This window comes from Marmota marmota, unplaced genomic scaffold (genome assembly GCF_001458135.2).
Source record: "Marmota marmota marmota unplaced genomic scaffold, marMar, whole genome shotgun sequence".
Lineage (NCBI taxonomy): Eukaryota > Metazoa > Chordata > Mammalia > Rodentia > Sciuridae > Marmota > Marmota marmota.
In genome coordinates, this window is record NW_025999977.1 from 29 (window position 1) to 27,071 (window position 27,043).

At 39.6% G+C, this 27,043-nt stretch overlaps 2 pseudogenes; one reads left to right on the plus strand and one right to left on the minus strand.

Annotated features, from left to right (window-relative positions):
• The first annotated feature begins 5,483 nt into the window (after positions 1–5,483).
• LOC107137162 lies at positions 5,484–26,634 on the plus strand (annotated as a pseudogene).
• LOC107137161 lies at positions 13,728–15,101 on the minus strand (annotated as a pseudogene).
• Positions 26,635–27,043: the final 409 nt, after the last annotated feature.

Here is a 27,043-nt window from a genome sequence, read left to right on the forward strand (position 1 = left end):
GGTTATTTTTCTCCCCCTTTACTGAGATACCTCCCACTGTTAGTTTTGGGTGCTATTTTTCAATTCCTCTTTTTGTAGTATTTTGCTCAAAATACCTTGCAGTGCTGGTTTTCTGGCTGCGAATTCTTTTAACTTTTGTTTATCGTGAAATATTTTAATTTCATTGTCAAATCTAAAGCTTAATTTTGCTGGATACACTATTCTTGGTTGGAATCCATTATTTTTCAGCGTTTGAAATACATTGTTCCAGGATCTTCTCGCTTTCAACGTCTGTGATGAAAAATCAGCCGTTAACCTAATTGGTTTACCCCTGAATGTAATCTGCCTCCTTTCTCTCGTAGCTTTTAATATTCTCTCCTTGTTCTGTATGTTGGATATCTTCATAATTATGTGTCTTGGAGTTGGTCTATTACGGTTTTGAATGTTTGGGGTCCTGTAGGCTTCCAGGATTTGGCAATCCATTCCATCTTTCATATCTGGGAAGTTTTCTAGAATTATTTCATTTAATAGGTTGTCCATTCCTTTGGTTTGAACCTCTATACCTTCTTCTATCCCAATAACTCTCAAGTTTGGTTTTTTTATGACATCCCATATCTCTTGGATAGATTGCTCGTGAGTTTTAAGCATTCTTTCTTTGTTGACTATATTCTTTTCAAGTCGATAAACTTTGTCTTCATTATCTGATGTTCTGACTTCTACTTGATCTAGTCTATTTGTAATATTCTCATTTGAGTTTTTAATCTGGTTTATGATTTCCTGCATTTCTAGGAATACTGTTTGATTTTTTTTAAATCTCTATCTCCTGATAGAGCTCGTTCTTTACCATTTGAATTTGTTTGTTTAATTCGTTTTCAAAATATTCTTTCATTGCTTGGTCTTGCTGTCTCATGTCTTCTCTAATATTCCGTTCCATCTGAGTTAGGTATGCCTTGAGTTCTTTCTCTGTCCATTTTTCTCATGTCTCTAGGTCCTCCTGTAGATTTAAGTTGTCCTGCATTGTTTGTAATCCTTTTTTCCCTTGTTTTTTCATGTTGTTCACGTTACTTCCCAGCTCTGTTTGACTGCTGTGTTTCTGCTTTCTCCTATAAATTTGTTTTGGTTTTGTATTATCTCTGTTGTCTCTCCTTTGTGGTGGGAGACTATGCCTAGAAATGTTGGGCTTTATTGTACTTTAAAGCTGATTCATTCAATTCATAAAAGGCTTCCGGATTCTCTATGCACATAGTGATTTGTTGTCTGTTCTTAGGACTTTATGTTTAGGTTAAGTGGTATGAGGGTTAGTATGTCTTGGCTACTTTAGAAGACTGCTCTACTGAAGGGGGGGATACTAACAGGTGATTGGATCAGGGTCTTGGTAGTAGCTAGGTATTTAGGAGCCCTATAGACAGCCTCGAAACATTCACCTATTTGCATTTAGACAATTACACGTAATGGAAGACGTAATGCTTGGGATGAAAGTTGGGGGGTAGGGGAAGGAAGGTGCTCTTAAAAAGAAAGAAGGAGAGAGAGAGAGATAGATTAGAGGAGAATGGAAAGAACAATAAAACTTGAAACAGGAAAGAAAGAAAGAAGGAAAAGGGGAGAAAAGAACAAAGAGAGAAAAAAAAAAGAAAAATAATTGAAGTCTTAGAGATCCATTTTCTTCTCTTCCAGTAGGCGGAGCTGTGCCCTCCGAGCCGAGCTTCTGCCCTCTATGTGGCGATAGCAATCCCTGTAAGGCGGCTCCTGGGAGTCTCTCAATCCTGTTAGTCCAGAGCCGTTTCACTTCTCCGGCCCCTCCCCCGCTTCCTCCTGCCAGCCAGCCAGCCAGGTCCTGTTCACGGGAGGCGGTTCCCCAAAGATCTGGTTACACTTGCAGCCCCACCGCGTGTCCTATTTCCCGAATGACTGAGCACTCTCTCTGTCATTCATCTAAGCCCCAGTGCTGTGATGCGGTGATCTGGGGACCAACAGTTTAATTTTTCCGGACCCCTTTGGTGGACATGCCCCCGGAAACTGGTGGCTAAGACCTTGGGTGTCACCACTGGTGGTAAGAGGAGTTGGGGATCGGGAATCCCCTCTGCTTACCTACAGACACGCCCCCGGAGAGATTCCCGAGGTTTCCTGGCTGCTTGTATCTGGAGGGAGTGGGAGTCACACACGTGCTAAAGTGGATTCTGCTGGGAATGAATTCCGTTGGCCGACCTCCGGTGACGTCACCTCTCTGCTATGGCGGGCCCCAGGCTCCTTGCCAGAGTGTCTGAAGGGAGGGGTGGGACTGGTCTGTCTCTGGTTGGTTTCAGTTCCAGGTTCGCTACTTCATGAAGGCCTGGCTAGAGACCTCTTCCTAGAGTCCCTGCGCCGCTCCTGCTGAGCCGCGCCTCAGAGGCTAGCCGCCCAGTCGCGGGGGCCAAGGGCGTGCAGCCAACGGCCAAGTCACGCAGGCAGCGGCTGGCAGGTCCGGACTTCTATGCCGCGTGGCAGAGATTCACTCGTCTGGGGCAAACTGTCACCTCCAAAAATCCTACCAATTGCCGGCCGGTCCCTCTTCAGTGGAATTTCACCAGGAGCCTCTAAGCAGGTAGAATCCAAGCGTATCAATGCGTCTCTCTGACCCCGTTACTGAGGAGGTACTGAAATCGCTGCCTCCCCGCCCACCGCCATGTTGGATCTCTCTATGTAAAGTTTTTCAAGGTTCTTTTTATTGTATTTAGCTCAGTTTCATACTTTAGATAACTTACTTTTGTAAAACTGGTATGTAAGATGAGACTAAAAACATATAATAAGTATCTGCAAGCCTGATCATGCCCTGTGTTCTTATATAATTCAGGGAATCCTTAGGTACTACAGGTTAAGGTGATAGGTGTGAGACTGGTTGTTATGTGGTATATTACTTAGCTTTCTGTTACTGAAAAAAAAAAAAACACCTGACATAATCACCTTATAAAGAGAAAGGATTTATTTGGGTTCACAGCTTTGGAGGTTTCAGTTCATAGTCAGTTGGCTGTGTTGCGTTTGGGCTTGTGGCAAAGCAGCACATCATGGAAGGGAGTGCATGGTGGAACAAGCTGCTTACCTCATGATCGGGATGGAAGGGAGAGAGAAGGGTGGGGAAGAGGAGGTATTGGGCCCCATTGTCTCCTTGAAGCCTAGGTCCTCGATGACCAAACGATCTCCTACTAGACACCCCCCTTTTTTCCAGTGCTGGGGGTGAATCCAGGATCACTCTGAGCTATCACCAGCTACTCTTTTAAAATCTTATTTTGAGACAGGGTCTTGCTCAGGTGCTCATGCTGGGCTGGAATCTGAGATCATTCTTCTCATCCTCACAGTTAGCTGAGATTATAGACATATAACATTGTGCCTGGTTTAGGCCCCACCTCTTAAATGTTTCACCATTTCCCACTTGTGCCAAGCTGGAGAGTAAGCTTTTAGGGACATTCCAGATCAAACTTTATAGCATATGGTAAGATGATTTCTGAGAGCAATAGAATTTGTACATCCTAAAATATTCAGGTCCAATATACACTTATAGTTAGGCAAATGCTGTTTTCCTCTCCTGGTCTCCAAGCCTGATAAATATTTTCTCTTCATAATTCAATTGTAGCTTGTAGTCTCAGCATTATCATAGACTCTAAAACAAGGCTAAAATGTGGTCAGAAGTACTAAAGAGCTTTAGTCCAACACCCTGGAACTTAGCATCAAGTCCTCCCCTGACCTAAACTCTCAGTTTTTATATTGAGGGTATTGTCCCAGTGACAATCCCATCCCTGCATTTTGTGCTGATCACAATAGCTGAGACTCATCTTGGGCACATACCTTCTATCCCTGATGCCCTTCCATGTTTTCTCCATATTCTCTTTTTGGTATTCTTAAAGACTTGAAATCTTTTAGCCTCTATATGGTACGTAGGAGCTACCAGATACTGTCACATTTTTTTAGTGTCAGCTACTTACCTGTAGCTGTAAATATCCCTTCCTCCTGTCTCTATTTTCCATTCTAGTGTACTAGGTATTCGTGAATACATTCTTTTACCCTTGTTGGAACCACCCTTCTCTAAGCCTACTCTTTGCCAGTTCCCATACTTCCTGGAGACTCTATCTTGCCTAGGTCTGGATTTTGTTGTGTCAACTATAATTGAGTTTGTTGTTGCCCTACTTCTGTCTTTTTGAAAATGTAAAGTGTAAGACCAACATTCCTATCCTAGTTTCTGAGAAAATTGTGCCATTTTTATCCTTTTTATAACAGTTGTATCATTTATTTGTTCTAGCCTACTGATATGGACCCAGTTTTAATTATGGGTGGAAATTCAGAATTGTAAATGCTTGTGAGTTGAAAATTGGTTGGAATATGACAGTTCCCCAAATATTAAAGCTAATGTGGTCTTTTTGCCCACTCCTTCACTCATTCAACTATTTAATAACTGACTTTTCTGACCATCAGTTTACCCAACTCAGAAATTGTTGTGAAGATTAATAACAGTACATGTAAGGTGCTTAAAAACATTAGAAAGAAAAAAGTAAAATTTACTTTTAAATACTATAACTATCATGATTATCTATGATTTAATCTGGAATTTAGTACTTTTTTCTGTCTTGAGACACACTGTTCTTTGCTCTTCTACTTGTAGTTGAATTCAGAGTTTTCCTAACATGTTGAGTCCTGATGCCTGATAAGTATGTGCACATATTGCACTGAGCTGCACTATTAAGTCTCTCAGTTTGGGTTTGTTTTTGGTATTTGCTAAAACATAAGAGTTACCTACTTTAGCATGTTATGAAATAGTAACCCAGTAAAAGTCTGTCTATGAATAGGAGTGTAGGTTGACAGAATTTTGGTAGATCAATTAAGCAGTATCCTTCTAAATTTTAAGTTGTGTATCCTTAATTTTAGAATTTTTTCTAGGTATTTCTATTTCTAGATATAGTTGTACATATGTGTAAGGATATTGCATTGCATGGTCTGTAACAGAAGACCAAAACCTAAAACCAAAGTTTGTAATAACTAGAGGTTCTTCAACATGGGACCGGTGAAATAAACGCTGTTACTTTCAGTTATGTTACTTATAGTCCATGCAATGCTCTATGGTCATTAAGAAACTTGGATATACGTATAAATGGAGAAAAATCAATATTTTAGGCACATGGTAGAGAACGTATCCTAAGCTGTTCTAATGTAAGTAGAGGATACACAGATATGTGAAAGTAGATATTTCTATAAGATACACAAAATGTAAATGTAAACACTGGGTCACATCTTAAAGAATACGGTAGGAACTGGGTGCAGAGGGACCTAATTTTTTATTGCAGGTCCTGTACCATTTGAACTCAGTGCTCACAAAAACTCACAAACCTGTGCTACAGGCCTACGGCCATAGATGGCGCTGTCGCCGCCAAAGTCCTGTTTGTCAATCTAGCGACTCAGCAAACCAGTCTGTGAGCCATCACGAGGGGCGGTGGCGGTGGCGCAGGCGCAGTGGCAACACGCCTGGCACTGTGTGGGTAGGTGCCAGGGAGGCTCTTCCTACCGGGTATCTTGTTCTGGCACCCAGGAGCTGACTGAAGTCTTCGACCCTTTGACCCACTGGCATTGGGTGGACGTCCTCTCGGCTCCCACCTTAATCAATGGCGTCATGGCCGCAGTGGCTGGGGCCGGGCACCCGACTTTTCTGGACATCTCTCAGCAAAGAGGAAGGATGGAAACCGCATCGCAAAAAGGTAATATGCCCTGGGTGCTGGGGATGGCCCTTCTGGCTCTTAGCTTCTGGGTGTGGGCTCCATGTCTTGTATCTTAGCCTCTCACTGTCGCTGCCAGGAGCTTGGCACACGCACCAAGCTGGGATTAGAGACTTTGACCCTGCCTGCGCCACTGACAGAAGCTGAAAGAAGCTGTAGAGGTCAGTGAATTCGCCCACCCTTTTAAAAGGGGAAGGCTCTATCCATTGCTCCTTGGGTCTACTAGTGATTTGAGGCGGGACTTGGTGTTGGGGATGCTCCTTGATCATCCAAATGGAACCCCCTCCTCAATTGAACCACAGAATATATGAGTAAAAAGATTTCAATTTGAGCCTGACGCGGTGGAGCAGGCCTGTAATCCCAGTGGCTCTGGAGGCGGAGAGAAGAGAATGTGGAGAGGTGCCAAGGAACTCAGTGAGAGTTCAAAATAAGGCTTGGGATATGGCAGAGGGCCCCTCAGTTCAATCCCTGTACCAAATAAATAAATAAAATAAGAAAATAAATTTGAATGAATTTCTCAGTATCTGGAGTGAGACCAGTCTTGAAAAGTTCTTTTCCATTATTTTCAGGAATCACCAAAGGCAAACTGGAGCTTCCTAACAAGTGTCACCTGAGAGATCTTCCTGTAATCCAGATGGTTAGTGTTGAGACTCTGTTCATATTTGCAGTGAAATGGTTTACACCTTGAAAGCTTCCTTCCTCTTTTCCAAGCTTACATTAAGTCCCTTTCATTTGATCTCCTGAATATCTTTTGAATCAGCCAGCTTTTGAATCTCCTTCAACATCATAATGCAGGTCTTGCCTGACCTATGGCATTGGAGTCCAGTGGTGTCCATAGATCTATTCTTTCCATTCTTCCAGTATGTTTTTTGCAGAAATCTTTTAAATAGGTCATTACAAAAAATTGAAATGGAAATGGAACTGGAAGAAGTTCATAGTTCTCATAGACAGAGTAAAGCATTATTTTGAGAATAAAAGGAATCTCCTTACATGGTCTATAGGGTCCTGTATGGTCTTGGATCCTCTCTGCCTCCCCAGCCCCATTTCTTGCTTCTCTTGACTTTCTGTGCTTCAGATATATTGAATTAACTATAGTTAATTTTAACTTGTACTATAGAAGTGAGCGCAAATATTACTTTTCAGGGTTGACTCCTAGTATTTTCAAGAGAAGTTCACAATCCCTTTTCTTTGGAAGAGTTTTCAAACATAAAGTTTAAATTCTCTACTGATTGAATTTGATACTATCAGATGTATGAAGATGAAAACATCATTTTTAGTGAAAGAATTGAATTTAAACTATTGTCCTGTGTTTGTTTTAATAACACCTCGGTATTTGGTTAGCTTTTGTCAGGGATGCAGAAGTTTTGACCATCTGATTTTAGATATTGCTTATTTCTGGAGACCTTTGTTCTGTTGCCTTGGATCTGTTTTCCAGATGGGCAGATGGGAAGAAGGGTTACTATCAGGCAGGAATGAATAAGTTAAGTGGCAGAATGAGAAGCAGAGAATAGGAACATGCTCTGTGGGCTATGACTGTGGTATTCCAGAAGCCTTTATTCTGTTCAGGGAGACAAGGCTAACATACAGTTTGACTAACCAAAAACATATCCACTAGGTGGAAAGACCACCTCCCAGTTGGACAGAGGATGCCTGAGACTGGATTCATTGCTTTCAAAGTTCCTTTGCAAAAGGTAAGCAAAAGTTAATTCTGTATTCTTTCAGAAATCTAAATTCACCATAGAATACTGGTTTTGCTTTCTTTTCCTTTTCCAAATTAATATAGAATTTTAATATACATAGCTATATATGTAAATTTTAACACTAGATGAAAATTCATTCAAAACAAATTGTTCACTACAGTGTTGTTAAAAAAAAACTTTCCTTGTAATTTACTCATCATAAACATAGGTGCCTTTTTGCAGTATGGGTTAAAATCCCTGGTATCCTCCCTTCCAAGTGGGAATCTGAAGGCAAGGAGTGCCCTTTTTCTCTTTGGTAGCTGTGTAGGCCACATGGCCATCAAAGAGTCAAGTTGTTGTGGCCATCAGAGGAATAACATGGACTTCTCAGAGTGAGAGGGTATAATGAAGCTGTGACACTTTGTGGTGAGGAGCTTTTTTTCTGGGAGGTTTTTTGGGGATGCAGCTGCTTGTAATCATGCTACAATTGGCCTCTGTAAGTTATGAGATGACATTGACTCTGCCTTCTCCACCCAACTTCCTGTAGGTTTTACACATATGCAAATAATGGAACCCTTATTTATGGCTGTTTCTGGGACTTATGAGTCAAAAGTCATGCATCCATATGGTCTACGTTCCACAAAGCCAGAGCTGGGGGTTTGGGAGGAGAGCTTTTGTATTCAGGCAATGTGTCTTCATTGTTTATGTTCCTAGCCACATTCCTAGAATAGAAAAAAAAAAAAAAAGCCTTTTTGGCTCTTCTTATCTCTCAGAGCCATTCCATGGAAGGATTATTCTATACAGTGTTATTATTTATGAAATTACAGGTATTTGGGTTGAATTTGAATAATTCCAGCATGTTGTCCAGGATACACAGCTTTTGCAACTTTCTACACAGTGTCATAGCTTTTTGTTGTCTTGTCTGCTTATACTTGTGACCCTGTGTGCCAGCGTTTGATACACCACTATATTTAGAAGCATGGCTAGCTGTAGCCAGACTGAAAACATGGAGTAGGTTCTTCAACAATGTCTTTCCTTTGAATGCATGTCCTATGGAATTTAGCCAAACTACTTATTTTCACAAATAATATTAAGAACCAGCTTCCACTGTTTTCTACAGTGTTTTTTAAAATTTATTTATTTATTCTAATTTGTTATACATAACAGCAGAATGCATTTCAAATCATAGTACACATATAGAGCACAATTTTTCATGTCTCTGGTTGTACACAAAGTAGAATCACACCATCCGTGTCTTCATACATGTACTTAGGGTAATAATGTCCATCTCATTCCAACATCTTTCCTAACCCCTGCCCCTTACCTCTCCCTCCCTCCCCTTTGCCCTATCTAAACTTCCTCCATTCCTCTCATTCACCGCATTATGGATCAGCACCCACATATCAGAGAAAACATTTGGCCTTTGGTTTTTTGGGATTGGCTTACTTCACTTAGGATGGTATTCTCCAACTCCACCCATTTACCTGCAAATGCCATGATTGTATTCTCTTTTAATGCTTTGTAATATACCATTGTGTATATATACCACCGTTTCTTTATGCATTCATCTACTGAGGGACACCTCAGTTGGTTCCATAGTCTAGCTATTGTGAATTGAGCTGCTATAAACCTTGATGTGGCTGCAGCACTAGAGTATATTGATTTTAAATCCTTTGGGTATAAACAAAGTGTGGGATAGCTGGGTGAAATGGTGCTTCCATTCCCAATTTTCTGAGGAATCTCCATACTGCTTTCCATAGTGGTTGTACCAATTTGCAGTCCCATCAGCAATGTATGAGTGTACCTTTTCACCACATCTTCTCCAACATTTTTTGTAGCCTGTATTCTTGATGATTGCCATTCTGACAGGAGTGAGATCAAATCTTCATTTTGATTTGCATTTCTCTAATTGCTAGAGATGTTGAACACTTTTTCATATATTTGATGATCAATTGTATTTCTTCATTTGTGAAGTGTCTGTTCAGTTCCTTAGCCCATTTATTGATTGGGTTATTTGGGTTTTTTTGGTGTTCAGTGTTTTGAGTTCTTTATATTTATTAGAGGTTAATCCTTTATCTGAGGTGCATGTGGTAAAGATTTTCTCCCAATCTGTAGGTCTATCCTCATGTTATTAATTGTTTCCTTTTGCTGAGAAGAAGCCTTTCAATTTGAATCCATCCCATTTATTGATTCTTGTTTTACTTCTTGTGTTCTAAGAGTCTCGGATTTGGTTTTTTCTTTCTTTTTCTTTCTTTCTTTTTTTTTTGGTGTTAAGTTTTTTGAGTTCTTTAGATATCCTAGAGATTAGTGCTCTGATTTGCCTGTGGTAAAATTTGCTGCCATTCTGTAGGCTCTCTCTTCACATCACTGATTGTTTCATTGTTTCTTTTGCTGAGAAGAAGCTTTTCAGTTTGCATCCATCTCATTTATTGACTCTTGGTTTTCATTTCTTGCACTATAGGAGTCTGGTAAAGGAAGTCAGGGCCAAATCCTACATGATAAAGATTTGGTCTTTTTTTCTATTAGGCTCAGGGATTTTGGTTTAATTCCTAAGTCCTTGATCCACTTTGAGTTGAGTTTTGTGCATGGTGAGAGAAGGAGTGGCTTAATTTCATTTTGCTGCCTATGGATTTCCAGTTTTCCCAGCACCATTTGTTGAAGAGGCTATCTTTTCTCCAGTGTATGTTTTTGGTGCCTTTGTCTCATACGAGATAACTGTATTTATGTGGGTTTGTCTGTGTGTCCTCTATTCTGTACTTGGTCTACAAGTCTGTTTTGGTGCCAATACCTTGCTATGTTTGTTACTATTGCTTCCTGCTTCACTCTTCTTGTTAAGGATTGCTTTGCCTATTCTGGCTCTCCTATTTCTCTTTAGTTGATAACCAAAGGACTTAAAAACAGCATACTACAGGGACACTCGCCACATCGATGTTTGTAGCAGCACAATTCACAATAGCTAAAATGTGGAACCAACCTAGATGCCCTTCAATAGATGAATGGATAAAAAAACTGTGGCATTTATACACAATATTACTCAGCAATAAAAGAGAATAAAATTATGGCATTTGCAGGTAAATGGATGGATTAGTGAAGTTAACTAATGCAAAAAAAAAAAAAACAAATGCCAAATGTTTTCTCTGATATAAAGAGGCTGATTCATAGTGGTGTAGTGATGGGGAGCATGGGAGGAATAGAAGAACTCAAGATAGAGCAGAGAGTTGGGAGAGGAACAGAGGGGGCATGGGATTAGAAAAGATGGTGGAGTGTGATGGACATCATTATCCAAAGTACTTTTATGAAGACACAAATTGGTGTGAATGTAGTTTGTATACAACCAGAGATATGAAAACTTGTGCTCTATGTGTGCATAATAAGAATTGTAATGCATTCCGCTGTCATATATAAATAAAAATAATAACAAAATAAAAAAGAAAAAGTTAATTTAAAAAAAGATTTCTTATACAACATAGTGAGTACATGGTTCAGGCTTTCTTCTTTTTTTGAGGAGCTGAATTTTTAATTTAATTTGAAATATTTTAATTGATACATAATTGTACATATTTATGGTGTACAGGGTGATATTTCAATATATATGTATACACACAATGTATAATAGGGTAATTGGCGTATATATTACATTTCAAATATATATCTTTGTGTTAGAGAACATTCAAAATCCTATTAAGGAGTCATTTTGAAATATGCAGTTCATTGTTGTCAAACTCAGTTTCCCTACTCTATAAAACATTAGTTTTCTCCCCCAACAGCACCCCTTTACCTGTAAACCATCCTCTCTCTAAACTTCACTCCCCAACTTTTTCCAGCCTCTGCCAATCACTATTTTACTCTCTCTTAGGACAATCAACTCTTTGAGCTCTACATACACATGAGAACATATAGAAATATTTCCGCCTGTGTGAAATGAAACCCTTTGGTTACCTGGCTACAGCATACCAATGTCCTGATTTTTCTTCTAGTTCAGTGGTAAGTTTTTTGTTTGTTATTCCTATTCTTTACTTCTTAATGTTGGAATACTCCAGAGGTTAGACCTTTGCCATTTTCTCTTTTTCAGCTACATTAAGTGATTTTTATCTAATGCCATGGTTATTCCCTAATGACTCCCAGATTAATTTTCAAGCCCTAAATTACACTGTGAAATTCAATTTTCTATTCAACCTCTTGAACCCAACATGGGCAAAATAGAACTCAAGTCCATGCTTCTCCAAACCTTCCTCCAGTTTGCCTCATTTCTATCTCAGAATTCACCTACTTGTTCAAGAAAAGAAAATCTAGGAGTCATGTTTTACTTTTCACATTTCTTCCTCCTTATATACAAGTCATCAATAATCCTAATTTCTCTATCTTCGAAACAGAGACTGAGTGCAAAATGTAACCACTTGTCCGTCATCTGTGAGACTCGCCTAAGACTCTTGCCTGGAATATAGTAATAACCTATTTGGTCTCCCTGCTTTTCCCTCAACCCTCTTCTTCCCTACCTTTCCATTATAGCTTCATATTTCATACAGGGAAGCCAAATTGTACCACTCTACTTCTCAATCTCACTAGTGGCCTCATTTACATATACTTACTAGGCTAAATGGACCTTTTGTAAAATAGTCTCTGCCTTTCTCCCCTAGTTCTTATGACTCTTTTTTATTTATTTTTTATGAGAGAGAGACAGAGAGAGAGAGAGAAATTTTTTTAATATTTATTTTTCAGTTTTCGGTGGACACAACATCTTTATTTTATTTTTATGTAGTACTGAGGATGGAACCCAGTGTCCCGCGCATGCCAGGCAAGCGCGTTACCACTTGAGCCACATCCCCAGCCCCAACTCTTTTTTCTTAATCAGTATGCTGCATCCTCACCAGCCTCTGCTATTCCTAAACATGCCACATAAGTTAATATTCAGGACCTTTTCACTGCCTTAACCTCTCTGCAGAATGTTCTTTCCTAGTCGCATGGCTTATATGCTTATGAGATTCTCTTCCTATGTTGCCTCTTTAGACAGACCTTCCCTAGCCACCTTATTTATAGTAGCAACCACCTCCACATTCTGCCCCAATCCCTGCTTTTTCTTCTTAGCACCTGATGTTATATATTGTTTATAATGTTTTGGTCAGTCTTCTTCACTGGGATGTAAACTCCATAAAAGCAGGTACATTATATGGGATACAGCTGTATAACCAGCACACAGAAGTATACCTGGCACATGGTAAGGAATCCAATACATATTAATTCAGTCTATGAGTGGATGAATGGAATTTCTGTTATCCAATAACGTAGTTTTTGTTTGAATGAATAGGATATTAAAGAAAGTTAAGGATGTGCCCATAAAGACAAAAGATGAATTCAGATTCATTCCTCTCAAATGATACGAATTTTTTTTAAGAATAGGAGAGTTATTCAGTAGTAGTAAAGAAAAAATTTATTTTTTGAAATACTATTTCAGTTGTTGGTGGGCTTTATTTGTTTACTAATTTTTATTCATTTACTGTGCAGAGAATTGAACCTAGTGCCTCACATATGCAAGGCAAGCTCTCTGCCACTGAGATACAACCCCAGTGATTCAAAATGTATATTTTCAACAAGAGAGTTTACTTTATATGAAATTCATAAAAAGTCTCAGTATTACTTTTGAATGGAAAGTTACACTTAGTGTATTTAGGCCTGAACATTTAAAAAGCAGATATATACATACACATATACACACAAATACAATAGTTTTATTAAACCCTTCAGTATAAACAGAAGCATCTTGATTATCCCCCTATCCTTTCCCCTTTCTTCCCAAAACAAATTTTTACCAGGAGGCCATCAGCTACTCAAGGCTTTAGAGTCCTATCTGTTGTACCTTTTCAATTTGGTACTGCTGCACCTGTTCATAAGAAAACATGGCAATATCTACATTGGTTTCACAGAGGCAGCAAAGTATTCTGCATAAGTATGTCTGTGAATTTTGTACCACTATGCAGCTGATAGTTTACAAAAATATGGACAATCCCACCACGAAACAGATGTCTTTCTGTGTGTATAATTTGCTAGAAGGCAGGGCATGGTTAGGAGGTCAGTTTTCACTAGTGAGCTGAAAAATCTAAATTATGAAATATAGGTAGCCACACCAAGGCCCTCCTGAGCCATGGACAGAAGGCTGTTCTGAGTACTCCTGGAAGATGGCAGTCTGTTAGTGAGATGAATAGGGAAACACAAGTTGAGCCACTTGACTTCTCTAGAATTGAGGAAGGATTTTAAGCCAGCATGTTCCGTTTGGATGTCAACATTCATTTAACTTTTATCACGGTGGCTGTGCTCTCTGATAAGGGGACAGCTGTGATCATGGCACAGAAGAATTATGAATATTACTTCCTATGAAGACTTTCAAGCCAAGTAACCCTTCTGAGAAGAAATGCTCTCAATACCAGTTCCATTTCTTCCCCCAAAGAGAGCTCATGTTTATTGTTCTTTCTTCTGGACTTTCCTGCACCAGAAAAGGAAGCAGCAAAGCTTAATAGAGAAGGGCAATAGACTCAATTTAAACTATTGTATTACTTACTGCTAGAGGTTTTTCTAGGATTTGGAGGTCAATATATGTTCCTTTCTCAAATGGTTTGCACGTGCACAGGCAGCCAACCATGGTAGTCAAGTAATGATAAAATTGTTCATAGATCTTGCTGCTGAAAAAGGAGTCTGATTTTGCCTTTTGAACCAACTCAGTTTTCTTTGCAGCAGTCAAACTTTCACGATACCTGTGCATAATATATCAGAGCTGGTTCAGTATACTGGTACCCAGGCTGAGTAGTGCAGAGTCAAAGATCCCAGGAGGAAATAGTACTAAAGGGCGGTCATAATTTACATAGTGTGACATACTTTCTCATAGAAATCCCAAATGAAGTGCAATAAGAAAGTACTGCTACGCTCCAGTGATATTGCAGTAGTGGACAGCCATCCTACATAGTGAATCATAGACACAGAGTTCATGAATCGACCCAAGGTTGTCTCTAGAGGACTGCTTGTCACAGGTTTCATTCGAATGTCCACAGAAAGCCACAGCAGCCAATTTTGCAATGGTTCTTTCAGACTGTGAAGAACACTGAACTTGAAAGAAATGGCTGATGTAAAGAAGAGCTGTGCTGGATGGTCAAAATGAAGAGGCTTCACATCTGAGAAACTACTAAAAGGAATGCAGCTTAGGAACTGAAGGAATTGTGACCAACAACAGAGGCCATCCCAGAGAGGGAGGCTCTTAGACAGGAACAAAACCCTTCCTGTAGGAAGCAGTGGGCCCTGATGATAGTGTCCAGCAAGTTGGGAAAGTCTTATCTCCATGTTCATAAATTTTCATTTTATACTAAATACATTCTTGTTGTAATATTTGCTCAACCAGTGATAGAGAACCCAATAAGATCAACTCATCTCTGACACAGTTACTATAGGGAAGTAGCAGAGAGTTGTTCAAAATGAGCCCATCTGAGCAGTGGAAAGTCAAACATCTGCACAAGCCAAGGCCCTTCCCACCACAGCATGAGTCTCTTTTGTGTTCCCTGAATCTCTCACAAATGTGCCTGCTACTGTGCATTTCTTGGAGGCTCTGTGAAGCTAGAGTTTCTGAGACCAACTCCAGGACCCCTCTGATGCACAGCATGGTAAACCACCACAGCCCTGTTCCAGTGCACTCCTGGTTCTTGAAAAGCTCCAGGTGGAGTACCATTCTCTTCCTTTACTCATGTCTAAAGCAGTTTCTGTCTACTGCTAAGTCCTTCTCATTAAGACTCAGGTTAAATCAGTTCCACTTCCTTTATGGATTTATTGAGCACTTACTTAGTAATGGATTCTTTTAATTGCCTCCATTCAGTGATATCTGCTTCCTCAAAATTCCTAGTGCTTGTATGGTACGTAGTATGAAAATGCTATTTATTTTTTATTGTATGTTTTCCATCTCTCCAGAGTGATTGGACACTTTTTTTGGACATGTACTCTGTGCCTACCAAAAGTATGTGCTCTAACCTTGATGATATAGGTAATGACTAGATCTTTCTACTAAATTTAGAATTTGGTATTTCTAACTCTAATATTAATCAGTTCAAGCCAAGGGACTCTGAAAAGTAACCAAATACATAGTCAACAGATCCAAAGTGACTACACTATATAGTCCTTGGTTCCTTCTGTGAAGGATTTGGTACAAAGAAAAACTGACCCTGATTATTTTCTCTGAGAGTCCTGGGAGGTCAAGGAAAAAGAAACAGTCTCAGTTCAGGAAAGAATGAGTTTGTTTGTTTATTTGGGTTTTATTTATTTATTTATTTACCACTTTTCCACAGAGAATTCCATGTGTTTCTACTCCCTGAGCAGTGTTGGCACTGGCTGACTGGAGAAACTGTGGGCACAGCTTCCTGGGCACCTGCACATGGCACAATCCATGGATTGTAGGAACTGGACTGGAGAGGGGAGAGTCTGAGACCATGAGGCTGAATCATTCCAAGCAGACCTCACAGCTGCTAGCACTGGGAGAGCAATGCTAAGTCACTGGAATCCCTGCAACTTCAGACATTGAGTGGACATCTCACTCTAATGGCATCAAAAACGTGTTGTAAAGTCTCTTCTGCAGCCTGTAGCCAGAGCTCATTAGGAGACGTGATGGTTAATTTTAGGTATCAGCTTTACTGCATTAAGGAATAGGAACATGGTAAAGAATTACTTCTGGGTGAGACTTTCAGGGGTGTTCTGAAGGAAACTGATGTGTGGTTGTACAGAATGAGTGGGGAATATCTACCCTCAATATGGGTGGGCACAATGCAGTCGGCTTCGGGCCCACATAGGAACACAAGAAAGGCAGATGTAAGTCACTCGTCTTTTTCTGCCCCTGGGAAATAAAATCTGTTCATTTTAGAGGATGGATTCCAAGACTGGCACCAAGTGACTCCTAGATTCTCAGGTCTTGGGACTTGGGCTGAGAATTATGCCATTAGCTTCCTTGGTTCTGAGGGTTTTGGATGTCGACTGAGCCACATGACCAGCATTGCAGGGTCTCCATCTTGGAAAAAGGCTTCCGTGAGATTTCTCTTCTTCTGTAATTACATGAGCCATATGTCTCTGCCGAGATTTCAGAGTATGTTGTAGAAAGCCTGAGAGCATGGTCGGAGGCATGACCAGGATCAGAGCCACCAAAGAGACTACCCTTTGGGGCAATGACTTGGCATTGTAGGAGTAGGGCAGCCCCTCAAGACCCTAGAACCAAAGAGCCATCAGCCAACAATTCCAGTCTGTACAAAATGAGGGCAAACTGCTAACTTCTGAGAGCTGCTGGGTGAGGTGAGCCCAGCAAAAATATAGCAATGAGCTGTATGAGGCCTTGGGGGATCCAACCCTTGTCTTAGTGTGCACCTGTGCAGGACATGGAGTCAAAAGAGATTGTTCTCCAACTTTATGACTTAATGTTTTCCCTTTTTTTGTCTGGCCTTGAACCTGAGAATTCTCCCACCTCAGCCTCCCCAGTAGCGGGCTTACAGGCATGTGCTACCATGCCTGCTCCAGTCACTCAGTTCTTCATTTGTTCCTCCCTTTTGGAATGGGGGACTGACCGTCCTATACCTGTTCCACCTTTGTATTTTGGAAGCATGTGACGTATTCATTTCACAGGCTCACAGCTGGTGAAGGATGAATTGTACCTTGAGTCTCACCCACATCTGATTTATCGGAACCTTTGGACTTTTGAGTTCATACTCTTGATGCTTCAAGAAAAGGGTAGGCTTTAATTAGTCAAGGTAAGACAAGTGTAAACTACTACTTTCCATAGCATTTCTAAGAAATTCAGCAATTTTTTTTTACAAAAGCCAATGCTGATCTCTAATTCACTGACCATTTAAATCTCTGAATAACCTTAAAAGCTGAGGATTTGATTTTATTTTTTTTAACCTTTATTTTATTTATTTATTTTTATGTGGTCCTGAGGATTGAACCCAGGGCCTCACCTGTGCTAAGTGAGTGCTCTACCGCTGAGCCACAGCCCCAGCCCTGAGTATTTGATTTTCAAGGATAGCACCAGCTTTTAAGAAAATTCACCTGGCTTCAGCTGAATTGTATGGTTTCAACAAAGGCCTCTTTTACAAGATAGCCAGTGTAACAGAACAGAGTATGGCAGTCCTTATCCAAGGGCGTTCCCTTATCAAAGCCTGGTAAGTGGGATCACAGAGGCACTCCTGGGATGAATCCCCCAGAATGACACTGGCAGCAAAAAAATGGAAGAGGATAATAGCAAATGGACTCATTACTTTTAGAGTTGCTCAATGCTCAAGGATTCAGGGATGTGTCCACCACTGGTGGCTTAGCTGGCTTTGCATTTTTGGTGCACTCTGAAAGGTGTGTGGATGACCTAGGTAAGGTGGGAAAGTATCGACCGGGTAGAATGTCTTCATTGACCTCCTGGGTACTCCCCAACTAGGACAGAGTCTTCCCCTGGCCTTCTTGTGGGAGGTTCACATCTCCATGGTCAAACGTGAGGACCAAGAATTTCAGAGACACAAAAGAGAAAACAGATGGCATTAGAAAGAAGACCAACATCATCCCATTCTAGTACAAAGTGTGTTTACCTCATGAACTTCTACTTGAAAACATTTAAAGAAAAAAATATGTTGTGGATTTTATCAAATCAGGTCTGTCTCCTACAAGAAGGTGGAGAACATCAAGAAAGCTCAAATCATGATGAGAGTATTGGCATACTCAAACACCTACAATCCTTGTAGCAAAATTAGGTTAATGAATATCATGAGAACAGGCCGAGGTGGATTCAGTTCTACTAACCTTCAAGTCAGTCATTCGCTGTCATTAAGTTGCTCTGCCTAGAGCATCATAAAAGTAGGTATGGTACCTTGTATATCTTCCATCATTTATCTTTTACAGCTACCTACTTGCATTTATCCTAGTACCTGAAAGAGCACATTTGGTGAACTTACAGGAGGATTGTTAAGTGACTTCATGTGTGGTCATTTTAATTTAACCTAGTAACTGACATTTTCTGTGCTTTACTTTTTCATATTTGTGTCCAAACTTGGTTAGGGAAACTTGTCTGATTATTACTGCTCACTAAACCACTCTTGCTTTCAGTCTAAAACATTGTGCCTCATTTTCATGGCAAGGTATTTAATTCCTTTTTTAAGTAAGGTTTGAACCCAGGCATGTTTTACTACAGAGCTACATTCCAAGCCCATTTGATGTTTTATTTTTGAGACAAAAATCTCACTAAGTTTCTCAGGGCCTTGCTCAGTTATTGAGGTTGGCCTTAAATTTGTGATTCCCCCGAGTCTCCTGGGACTTTGTAATGACAGGCACCAGGCCCAGCTGAATTTTACTTTACTTTTTAAACCAGTTTGAGAAACATTATTTTTAGTTCTAGTTATAAGTGGAACCCATTCATATTTCTTGTGCCACTGATTGTTGTGACCATATATCCCAGTCATCAAATGCTTTTGCAGGGGTGTGGTTTGGGGGGGTGGCTGGGATTTCAGGAAGGTACCACCATATCAGCTTGGAATTTAGATCTTAAAATAACAATTTATTTATATTCAAAAACTAAGCACTCATTTAATAACAAAAGGGCACAAAGTAGTTTTGAATGTGGGAGAGAGGCGTAGTTCCCAGTCTGGAAGTTTTCTTTCCCTGTGTCTTAAACTCCAGTAATTATCAATCTTTCCAGTTAGTCTTGCTGTTAGACTCCAGATTTTCTTAAGAATTTCATTAGTTTCCATAGCCTCAAAAAGAAAAGTGAGTATTTGACATGTATTGAACTGTAGTATTCCCTAGCCAGCACTCTCTAGAATGTACAAGTTATACAATTTATCTTGTAATGTAGAGCCAGAGTCCATAATTCCATCTTACTCCTTCTCAACATTTTTTTTTTTTTTTTTTTTTTTTTTTTTGCTTCAGTCATTACTACAATGCCCCTGGGAATCCACACATTTTGCTTCTTTTATGTAGCCACCCTTTGTGTTTTCTACTCGAACACTTCCCTAGAGTTAGTCATTTCTAGGCCAGTTCTCTCACATGGTTTCCTCAATATTCAGGTCACATTTCCTTCATAAAACATTCCCTCTAAACCCCTCTCATGGTCATGAAAACCTGGGGAACTGCTAGAGATGCAGAGGCACTGCATCTCCCACAAAGCCCCTTGCAAATCTAAAACCTCCCCAAGTTGCCTCATTGGTAAACTGTATTGTGGAGGCGGTGAAAGGAAGCAGCAGGAATCAGCAGAGGGGGTATTTACAGTAGAGAACAATGCATCCACAAGTGCTTGGAGTGCCCTTCCTAAAGGCACTCAAGCCCAAATTGCCATTCCCAGGCAAAATCACCTAAGGTTTTAGGTCTTTCAAATGAAATAGCCAGGATAGTGCTGGACCTTGCTGGTCAGGCAACAACCCAAGAAGACCAGAACCTTAAATGGCCTTGTGCCCAGTGGACAGTGTAGAGGACATACAGCAGCTGCTCCTTTCAGAGTCCCATGCTCAAAATTCCTACCCACCACATCCAAGACCCTTTACCTCCTTTCCTCCAGGATGATGCCTGGCGGCATGCCCACTAACATCCATCTGTCAATTATATTCTCAAGGATTTAGGACCAGGGTTGAGAAGGTGGTGAATGGGGCTAGAATCAACTTCTGGAAAATCTGACCAATGATGAGCAAGCTCTGCAGCACCTAGCTTTTAAAGGAAAATAGAACCAGAAGAAAGTGGACCCCAGTAGTTAAAAAAAAAAAGCAGTGACCAAGCTGACTTCCTTTTTTTTTTTTTTTGCTTTTGGGTAGGTGTTTCCCAAGACATATCCCCTCTGTTACACTCACATAAAACTCATATTCAAAGAGGGATTGCTAATTCAAGTAAACTAGCCGACTTCTTAAACGAATCAGGGATTGTAACCCAGGACATTGTATTTGTTTTCAGCTTGTTTAATTTTCTACACAAAATATGTAGCGTGAGGTATTACGGAGGGAATAAGTTATTGGTTAGAAGAGAATGTAAGACTGTAAGAATACCTATAAGATGTGTTGAAAGTGTTATGGTGAATTAAGACAGAAGAGGCCAGATACCTAAGGAATTCTCAGGAACCAGATTTATTAATTGCAGGGTTCAGAGGTGGCTTGAGCCTAAGAATTCTTCCTCTGAAAACAGATGATAGAAATTCCTTTAATTTTCTACCCGGTGGGAGTAGGGTGGGGTGGGGTAGGAGGTTCAAATACCATGGAATGTCATTCTATCCTCTAGATAGATACAGGTTTCACAAGTTTTTACCAAGAAAACATAAAAATCATTTTTTAATAAGAAGCTTTCAGACTACTCTGTCACACCTTTTGTGTGCAAACCTGACATTAAAAAAAAAAAAAGAAGAAGAAATTACCAACCTCAATATCCTCTGCAGACTTCCTGCTGATCTGACAAAGAGAAGCTTAATTATGGCAAGGATCTTCTGGGTGGGTATGACTGGCCTGCTTCAATAGTGCAAAAGCAATGGTTTCACAAAGACACCTACATGATAAAGTTCCTGCCCCTGCAACCAGGACAGGGTGTTTATATACCCAAGTGCAAATAGAGTGCCACATTCTACTTGTAGGTATGCATATGTTTGAATATGTACACACCTTTTTTCCAGTAAGGTTCAGCAGGCCTGCCACAGGAGACTTTGTATGTCACCACCTTGAAAATTTATGCTTTGTTTTAAAGCTTAACTCGGTGGACACTTTCTGAAAATTTATTTGGGAGCTCCCTGGGAGCTTGTTCTATGGTAACTTATTTGTCAAAGTATAACTTAAAGATCCAGCTCAGGTGTTACCAGATCATCCAGTGTCTTTTTTCTGCCAAACATAATTGTGTATATATCTTTTGGGGTTATATTGCCACCCCCAGCCAGAAAACCCTTGCCATAATTAAGCTTCTCTAAAGTGACTGTGTGGTCACTGGCTTTTAAAATGACTGAAAGCACATTATAGGTCACCCTCCCATCCCCAATACACACTAACATGCATACCAATGCAAGGCTTCACTATTTAACTTATGGATCCCTTGCAGAAGAATTTGGGAAGACACTTGTACACAGCACATCGTAGACCATACCTAAGGTAAACAGTACCCATCTACTTCTCTGTTGACTCTTTCCCTTCAGAATATGAATATAGTGTTTTGCCTAAAGAAATGGAGGCATTGGAGATACTGGTCAAACAGAGGGCATAAAGTATGGGTCAGGTCCTTGCAGGAGCCAATATAGGACAAAATCCAGTCAATTCAACATTTTGATAAATACTAATTGAATAGCTGTTTCTAGTGTTAGGGATATAACAGTGAATGAGTCCAGTAGGTGAATGCTGTTATTGTGCAAGTGCTATTCTTATGGAAGTAGAGCTCCTAGGATAGGAACCAGGCTCATCTGCTCCCATTGAGCATAATCCCCAAAGTAACTCATTTTTCCTAATGTTTTTAAAACATTTTTTTAGTTGTAGATGGACACAACATCTTCCTTTAATTTGTATGTGTTGCTGAACATAGAACCCAGTGCCTCACATGTGCTAAGTGAGCGTTCCACCACTGAGGTACAACTCAGCCCCCCCTCAGCTTTTTAAAGGTCTCTTGGTAAAGCTTAGGTTGGTTTCTCTTCTGCTTCATCTTCGGCATGGTTGGCTTCTCTTCTGCCTTGACTTTATTGCCTGTCTGCTTCCTCTCCTGGGATTTCCTGGAGTTGTTTTCTCTGTTCCTCTTGGTCTTTTCCTGCTCATGGCCCTTAGCCTTGCTGTTCCTGCTGGATGCAGATTTCTGAGGTTTGCTGTTAGAGTGCTTGGCTGTGTGCACAGGGGCCCTACTACTGTCTGCATCCCTGTGAGCCACTCCTCCTAATGTGCACTCTAGGTCCCTTGGCTACATTTTGGCCTGTGGAGTTCCATCAGGACACTCTGAGGCTTTATGTTTGTTGTTCCTCACTGGATTACAAGGACCCTTTTAGACAGTTGAGTTTTTCCTGCCTCTGATTCACCATGATGGCTCTGGTGTCATTGGATTTTGTTATTGTGAGACTTTCAGGTTGGTCAAAGTCTTTCAAGGAACTGAAAAGCTCAGGATGGTGAATATCCCCCACCAATGCAGTGAGGTCTGCAAAACCACTGCTAGATTTAATCCCATTTTGAAGTGTGCGTTGGTCCTCAAGACTCAGGCTGTTCTTTTCCAGATGGATAATTTCAGAGTATGGTCCGGAGGACCAATGGAAGGCAGAAGCTGATGGATTTCAGGGCTATTTAAAGGGAATAGAGGAGGATCTTGGTTTTTCATGGTAAACTGGCAGGCATCCAGAGGCTTTGAAAGCATGGTTTTAATCTCATTTAGTTTCTTATTCTCTATTTGTTTCTGGCTTTGAGTTGGGGGCGATGCTCAGAAAGTAGTAGAACTCTGGACTGGAGTTATTACTGAAATGTCCCCACATTCAGTTTGTGAGTTCCTCTGGAGTATTTGGCTTTTTCTGTTACTGTAGCAGTTGGGGAATTCTGGAGATTGTGGCAGACAAAAGGTCTGACTGGAAGCTTGCAATCCCAAGGAAACCTCCATCCCTAAGGAAGTTTCCATCACTGCAAAGGAAGGAATGGAGAAAGATCATAAGTAGAATGCTCCCCCTATGCAGAAACACACTAATCAAGGAACCTTCCAACTGTGGAGAAGGCATTTCTTGTAGCAGTTTTTAAGAACCATGGACAGACTTCTGTTAGGAGGTTAGGAAGGAAGGAAGGAAGAAAAAATAAATTTTTTACAAAATAGAGAACAAAACAAGAAGTGTAATGTAATTTTATCACTGTGCTTGTTCATCTTCCTCTCAATATTACCCATAACAAGTTAAGGATATGAATGCCAGTAGGTAGATACTTCAATTAATATAAAAATTTTTCTGATAAACATTTCAGTTATAAAGAGGCAAAGAAAATGCTTCAAAATGATCATGTAATTTTTATTTGTCCTAAAATTCTAGTTTATAATCATTTATAACAGGAAAATGTTGTCCCTAAAGTCTGAAATAACCATCACCAATAGAATATAATGATAAATTTAAATCTAATTTTTTTGATGGTTACTGGTGCTGGGAAGTGGAACCAAGACTTCATATATATTAAGCATGCCCTTCACCATGGACCTACTCCTCCAACCTACAATAGTTTTTTGATATACAGAAAAACCAAAAAGACTTCACAAAATTATTTTAGATAAATGTGGAATTAGAGATGTGGAACTTGACTTTTTATCCTTCTGTAGGTCTCTCTTTTGCTTCTTAGGCTTAAATACCATTAATGACTCTTTGTATGTATTCTATTTTAGAAAGAAAACTCTTGGAAAGATGAAAAATAGCTTCTGCTCCAAAACTACCTGTCACACAAAGGAATTTGTCCTCTGATACAGGTTAGGGCACATCAGTTTTTTAAAATCCATGTAGTTCAAAAATCAGAGTAGGGCTGGGGATGTGGCTCAAGCGGTAGCGCGCTTGCCTGGTATGCGTGCGGCCCGGGTTCGATCCCCAGCACCACATACAAACAAAGATGTTATGTCTGCCGAAAACTAAAAAATAAATATGAAAAAATTCTAAAAAAAAAAAAAAAAATCAGAGTAAAGTAGGACATGGAGAATTCTGATGCCCCTGCCCTGTATATAACTACTTTCATGACATGTTTATATGAAGAATCATTTCTAAAACATACTTCTAAAATGTTCAAACTGTCAAAATCATCTGTGTTCCAAGAGGCCATAGAGAAACCATATCAGCCAAATGTGACTTTCCTGATAAACTGCTTACCCCAATAATACCCTAATTCAATTCTTAGTTCCCTTGCAAGTTGGTTATTCTAAACATTCTCTAAACCAGCCTCATTTTGTGCAGATCTGGGAAGATTTCATTCTGCGCTGTCTATTGATTTAAAATCTTTGCTTCTCGATGGGAGGGGAGGGAGGGGGGATGGTAGAGGATAGGAAAGGTAGCAGAATACAACAGTTACTAATAGGGCATTATGTAAAAATGTGGATGTGTAACCGATGTGATTCTGCAATCTGTATTTGGGGTAAAATTGGGAGTTCATAACCAACTTGAATCTAATGTATGAAATATGATATGTCAAGAGCTTTATAATGTTTTGAACAACCAATAAAAAAAAATCTTTGCTTCTCTTCCATATTCTATCCCCACTAACCTCATTTTTTTTTTTTTTGAGAACATATCCATGCTGATGTGGCTGAGGTTGTTTCTCAGTATGGAGATCACTGGTCACTGTTCACTGGCCACCAGCCACTCTGATGACTGGTGACTTCCTCCCCCTTGCCAACAGCCACTATAGAATCTTGGGCTTCTCACATTCTTTGTCTTGCATGCTTGGATTGAAGGCCAGGAGGATAGCTACAACATTAGGAGAACATAAGAGAGGGTAAATAAAGAAAACAGTGGTTAACATGGATTTTTTTTAAATTTTTATTTTTGCCAGAAGCAATTCAACACATTTAGGTCTCATTCTGTGTTAATAAAAGACGCAATAAAATTTTTTGGGGGGGAGTGCAGTTTCTGGGAATTTAAACCAGGGAAGCTTTTCCATTACATCACATCCCCAGCCCTTGTTGTTTGTCCTTTGAGACAGGGTTACACTATGTTTCTTAGGGCTTTTCTAAGTTGCTGAGACTCGTCTTGAACTTGTGATTTTCCATCCTCAGGCTTTGATTTTCTGGGATTACTGGCATATTCCACTGAACCTAGCTTGTTCATCCCTCCCATACATATAAAAATATAAGACTGTCGACTGCAGAAGTGGAGCAATGCCTAAATCAAAGTTACTTGTTTCTTCAAGCTCATTGGGAAGTGTTTCTGACAGTGAGGTTGAGAAAAAGTTAAAGAGGAAAAAGCAAGTTGCTCCAGAAAAACCTGTAAAGAAGCAAAAGACTGTTGAAACTTAGAGAGCTCTGTCATCTTGTAAGCAAAGCAGCAGCAGCAGCAGAAATGATAATATGTTTCAGACTGGGAAAATGAGGTACCTCAGTGTTTGGGATTTTAAAGGGAAAGTTCTAATTGATATTAGAGAACATTGGATGGATCCAGAAGGTGAAATGAAACCAGGAAGAAAAGGTATTTCTTTAAATCCTGAGAAGTGGAACCAGCTGAAGGAACAGATTTCTGACATTGATGGTGCAGAAAGAAAACTCTAAAATCTGAGCCATATAAATCCTGTAGTGTTCTGGTTGTTTTAATCTGTCTTTTTACATTGACTTTTGTTTTCTAAACATTGTTTTCCAAGCTATTGTATATTTGGATTGCAGAACAATTTGTAAGATGAATACCTTTTTAAATGTGCATTATCAAAAATGTTCTGGGGTTGGGATTGTGGCTCAGCAGTAGAGCACTCGGCTTGCATGGGCAGGACCTGGGTTTGATCCTCAGCACCAAATAAAATTAAAGGCATTGTGTTATGTCCATCTATACCTAAAAAATAAATATTTTTTTAAAATTGTCAAATTTATTAAGGAGGATTGCTTTGTGCCCCACACCTAGTGTAAAATAAAATCAAGTAATTACAATCTTAACTGCTGTGGCCTTTTTTGATCAAAAGACTAGATACTCTTTAAGGCCAAAATTAACAGTTTTATACACCTATTAGTTTTAACTCAGTTTTTACATGAAAAAGATTTGCATTGCATTGAGTTTTTTAACATTAGATTTGTGAAATCCATACTCTTTCAGCCAAATGATAAAATTTGTCCCAGTCACTTTTTTAAAATTCATTTTCACTTAATAACAATCTCTTTATTTTTATTTCACTTTTTTCATTGAATATATTATACTAATTTGAAAAGTTTGTGAAACTTGTCAAAATGTTAGTTCAATAAGGTACTCATAATTAAAATAAGGGAACTACAGTCACTAAATCTGTAGTAATTATTAGAGCAGATACAATTTGGTAATGTGGCTTGTGTGAAAACTTCAAGCAAGTGTATGTCATTACCTCATAGTGTTCTGTGTAGTTATCTTACTGCTTAGTGTACAGAAAATAATGATTAGATGTCTGATTAGTTTTCTCTTAGTAAACATGTTTACCATGGGATGATGTCTGTAAAATCAGAAATTGTTAAATTAGACTAGGATTTAATAGAAATGGTGAAAGCTTTTTAAAAAAAAAAAAAACCCACAGGAAGACAAGCGCATATATAGAAAAAATTGCTCATATATAAAAATACATATTGCAGTTATAGACCTATTTTCCCCATCTCTTCCAATGCTAATTATGGAATATAATTTTTTGATGCCTGTGTGGGGGTAATGTTTAGCTGAGAAGGAATTGTGGAATGTTTGGCAGTATAAAGATATGACTTCGACTATGTAAACTTTTTAAAGATTTTTTTTTTTTTCCTTTTTAGCTCAATTGCATACCTCAGATACCTTACTTCTATAATACTGGTATGTAATATGAGACTAAGAACATACAGTGAGTATCTGCAAGCCAGATCATTCCATAAGTTCTCTGGGAAATCAAGGGTATCCACAGCTACTATAGGTTAAGAGTATAAGGAAATGTGTGCAGACCTCATGAATGCAGCAAAGCCTTTATTCAGCTGTGGAGTCAGGTATCAGATGGGCAGACTTTCTGGTTAAAAATGGCCACCCAT